General features: G+C 30.8%; 1 non-coding gene across 1 annotated transcript; it reads left to right on the top strand.

Annotated features, from left to right (window-relative positions):
- The first annotated feature begins 215 nt into the window (after positions 1–215).
- LOC107637567 (uncharacterized) lies at positions 216–1,663 on the top strand. Its single transcript, XR_015880824.1, has 3 exons — positions 216–413; positions 1,227–1,296; positions 1,431–1,663. It is a non-coding gene; the product is annotated as an uncharacterized LOC107637567 (transcript).
- The last annotated feature ends 3,411 nt before the right edge of the window (positions 1,664–5,074 follow it).

Genomic DNA, 5,074 nt, shown 5'->3' with positions numbered 1-5,074 from the left:
TCAGCCAATAAGGGAAAATTCCCCTATGGCTATTTTTGTCGGTATTTTTTTCAAAAAATATTCTTAACTTTCGCATTTTTTATATTATATTTATTTTTTTTCCCTCCAATTAAGATCTGAATGTTTGTTCCAATTGGAATCGCATTTTCATTATTATTGAGAGGCCGAATAATCTTAGTACTTATCTTTTGATAAAAATAAATAATAAATGAAACACATTGGAACAACAAAGACAAACTAAGCTCATACAAAACCAAAGGAAAACCCCATCTAACCCCTCAAATCAAAATCTCAATCGGAAAAAAAAGACGATGAGTTCAAGCGATAATACGAACGCCATTGCTGAATGTACGAAGCAACTGAGGCGCCACGAAGTTGCCATTGCTGAGCTCAACAACCTTCCCTCTTCCTCCGTAATTACCTTACTACCCCCTTTTTACTCTTTTTCCATTACTTCTAGGGTTTTGATATTCAATTAGGGTTTTTATGCTTCCCACTTTCTTGAGTTTGATGGGAACAATAAATTATTTTCTAGCTTCTATCGGAACTGTACTGGACCTAAGTGTAGTTATACAAATTAATTGGAATAAGAATACTTACAATTTTGGATAATATGTACCTAGCTTGCTATTGGGTTATTTCTTGAGTTAGGAAAACTAGTTTGGTTGCAATGAGAATTCAACTCATGTGTTTATTCTGTGACTTACTTTTATGAATTTATCCTCTTATTCCCTTGAAAAATGTAATGTAGCACTAGTTCACATTTTTATCAAATTTGCAAATTCTTAGGTGGTTAATTTAAGAGTAAACCTCTGATTTTGTCCCTGACCAAAGAACATGGAGTGATGCAGGATAAAGTGGTTCTTTGCAATTTTAATTAGTCCTTTATGGTGAAAATTCATGTGCAGTTAAGTTGATGACAATTTAGTTAAATCTATCAAATTATTTAACTGACTTTCAGCTATCAACTTCACATGAAGTTAACTGCACTGGAGTTTTTACCTTTGAAAAAAGAGTGACGAATTTGAAAAATAATTGGGAGTGGTAACTCATCCTCCTAATCATTACTCGACAAATTTAGTCATTCTATACAAAATCCGTACATGTATGAAGGAAGCCTCTAAAAATATTTGTGTCTTCTAATATTTCTATATTTCGTGGCAATTTCTATTCTAAAATAATTACCCAATAGGTCTAAAAGGACATGCTTTGTTTTCTTGCTGCAGGCTGTGTATCAGAGAAATTGCAACTTATATTTTCGCACAACCATCCAGAAAGCAACAACAACGGAACAAAGTAAGAATTATTCACCTTTGACTATGTTCTTCTCGCATGTTTTTATGTAATTCTTAGGAGATACCCGTGTTTGAAGGTGCCAATTACCAAACAATTCTAATAACATATTTTTCCCCTGAATTTGTGTTGGTCAGAGCAACTAGATTCAGTCAAAGCCAAGCTAAGAAATCTGAATCCTTCTTCTTCGTAGCCATGAAGCCTAATTCTTTCTTGGTAAGTAACACTAACAATTTCCTGAGCTATGAGGGAGGGCAATAATGTAATTAGGGGACTAATGTTCCAACTTGGAAGTTTCTTCTTTTGTCAAATTGCTATGTAAAGTGAAATGCATTTTACTAGTAATGTTTGTTCTACACTACAAAATAAACACTTTAATTGAAATTTGTCCCTTATGAATTTTGTTTTATTACTGACTCTTGTGATTATTTGTGTTTTGATTGGTTATTGTCTTATGGACATTTGATAGCTTCGAAGAAATTGTTATAGAGAACAAGATGCTATCAAAGATAATCTATTGCTTCAAATTTGATGTATGATAAGATAGTTTAGTGTATGGTTCAAATTTGTCCCACTAAGTTATCTTAGTACACTACTTACTTCTTAAGATGTATGTATTTTATTTTATTTTTTTAATGTAAGCTTCATGAAAAGTTATTTTTTTATTAAAGGAAATTAATTTGAATGTGTTATTAGAATAACAAAAATTATATTTATCTAATTATATGCCACTATATGTATGATTCTTTTAAATAACTTGGCAACTAGCTAAGATTAAATACTATTGACTATATGACCATATATAATTGGTGGATGAGCGACTCTTACACTGACTTTATACAAAACTAAAATCATAAATTAGATATAAAAGAATAAAATGTAATAAAGTTGGAGTAGGTCTATGAGGCTGAAAGAGCAAGGCTCTGACAAAATATCTTTACAATAAGGTGAGAAGATAAGGTTAAAATTTTAATGGGGGTAGCTTTCGGCACAGCAAAGCTTGAGAAAGAAAACCCAGACAGTAATCGAATTTTTTTAACCCTTGGAACTGGGTAATTATATCTGATTACTCTTACAAGATCTTCTACGATTTTAAAAAATAAAAAATAAAAGTATCCATTTTTTAATTTATCAGTCAAGCAAGAAGAACTAAGCAATTCTTGTATTTAATAGCAACCTTGGTGTCATCCCTACCCTAATAATTGAGATAGTATGTCAGCAAATTTTAACGTGTGTGTATCAGTGTATATACTATATAGTAATAATAATAATAAATCATTTTAAACACAATAATAGCATTATAACAACACTCCTTTTGTTTTTTCTTTGTTCTTTCATACAACTCAACTTTCATTTTTTATCATTTCTTCTCTCTTTTTAATTAGTAGTTTGGTGTTAATTTACTACATGTATTTGGGTATCACAATTGAAAAAGTATAGAGTACTAATATATTATCTGCCAATTTATTGTCAACAACAATTAATTATTATATTTTAAATATATGCATAAGGAGACACATTCACGAAATACATTTATAAAGACACTTCTATTAGACACCGTCGTAAAAAATAAATTTTGTTAGACACATCTACAAAGACACTTCTATTAAACATAATTATAAACAAGAGTTGGCAAAAATTGGTAGAATTTTTGTTGGTAACATAGTGGAATTGATCACAATTTAGTTGTGCATTTATACATTTTTTAAAAGAATTTTTCTTCTAGGTATTTTGGTCATAATGAAACTATTGCCAAAGTATATTAATATGAAATTAGATAATAGTATAAATATTTTTAATTACAGTTAAAATATAACTCTGATTCGCCAAAAAAAATCTGAAACTGATGTCACAATAATAATTATTTAACATGCTGTCACCAAAAAAAAAAAATTATTTAACATGCTAAAATTGCTTCAAGTAAAACAGATAAATAAGAAGCTGAAGCTGCTCAAATGCAAGTGCCAAAAATATGATGTGTCTCGTTAAGGAATTTATGCTACTATATTATTGTGGAGGTGATGATGTATAACCACGGTCACAAGATAAGGTTCATAGATTGGTGAGTTAGCAAACTTGCAATAAATAAAATATCCCCATCTCTGCGATGCATGTATGTCTTCCCTTCTCATCCACCTTTGGATTATTCATTTTCCTATGGCATTATGTTGTTGGCTTGGGGTAAAAAACAAAATTAGAAGGAGAGAAAAACTCATTTTCTTTTTCTTCTTTTAAATTGTCTTTGATTTGTCACGTAATTTAATCTCCTTTTTTTTTTTTTACAATATCGTCTCTTATGAAAAAACAAATATTGTATAATTTATATATAGTAAGATGTTCATTGACCTTCATTCTAGGAGAGATTAGTAAAGACAAGATAGTGAGATACTGTAACAGTATAGAAGAACAATTTACTAAAATTAGGGAATTAAAGATACAGAAAGGATAAAATTCATGAGGTAGAAAAGGAATTCAGAGAAAAGAAAGTGTTTTTCTTATTCACCAGTATTTTCTAACAACAAAATACGTATTTTTTTATTTTGTTAATAAAAAATAGTTTAAATATATAATTAATTAATAATTTTTATATTTTTATAGGAGTATTAAGAGTATTTAGTGTATAAATAATATTTATTATTATTATTATTATTATTATTATTATTATTATTATTATTATTATTGTGCTATCTACAGTATCTCTTAACTCGACAGACTAAAGACTAAGTGTATATTTGGATTGACATTTGTCAAATTAAAACTATAACTCCTTGTTTTAGGTCAGAAGCTACAACTTCTTCTTCAGATAAACACGCGCTTAAGATAAAAAATTACATCTGCATTTAGAGTAAAAAAAGTTATCAAATTCAAAAAGATAACGCTCAAAAACTTTAAACATATTTTTCTCCTATTCGATACTAAACTAAATAAATTCTAATTTGTTGCATATTTAAACTCTAGGCTATTTTACTGAAATGCGCATGGAAAAATCTTTAATTTCCAATATACACACGATTTGAAGCTCCTCCTAAAATACGCACAGCCATATCACAAGGGTCAATCACGAAATGGTTAAAGGCACCATGTCAAGAATGGTGAGCATGAAATGGAGTATCCTGTCTGACACAGGCCATTTCTTGTGCAGCAGTGGGAGACCTCACCTATGACACACACGAAATGGTATAGGTCTTGTATGGCGCACACGAATTGGCGAGCTCAGTGGAGGCACACACGAAGTGGGCAATTTCGCTTATGGCAGGCACGAAATGTTGACGCGGCAGTGAAGGCAGCAACTCCCAGCAGTGGCAGTTTCCGTACGAGCATGCAGTGGGTAGTTTGGGAGGCAATTTATTGTACTGTTGTGACTGAGGCAATATAAAAGGGGGTGAAGGGGAGGGGACCAATTCGTAGGGTGGGAAACTGGAGAGAAGTAGTGGGGTTTAGTGTGTTGTTGTGTTTAGGGTAGGGACAATTTTTTTTTTTTTTGTGGTGGAGAAATATTTTTTTTTTTAATTCATAAAAATGAGTAGTAGTGGAATTAATGTGGAAGAAAACCTTAATAGGTTGGATGAATTTCACATTTCTGCACATTTACATGTGAAGGTGAGTTTTTTTTTTTTATGAATTAATAAAAAAAATTTGATGATTATAACAATTGTTGTAAATTGAATAATTGTGTTTTGATGCTTTTCTATTTCAGCCGGCACGTGTGTTGACTCTGCACGGCACACTAGTTGACGTTTTTACTACGGATGACGCAAATCCAAGTATGGAGATTAGGAGG

This window comes from Arachis ipaensis, chromosome B4 (assembly GCF_059453495.1).
Source record: "Arachis ipaensis isolate K30076 ecotype BB chromosome B4, ASM5945349v1, whole genome shotgun sequence".
NCBI lineage: Eukaryota > Viridiplantae > Streptophyta > Magnoliopsida > Fabales > Fabaceae > Arachis > Arachis ipaensis.
This window is presented reverse-complemented; position numbering and strand designations above follow the sequence as displayed.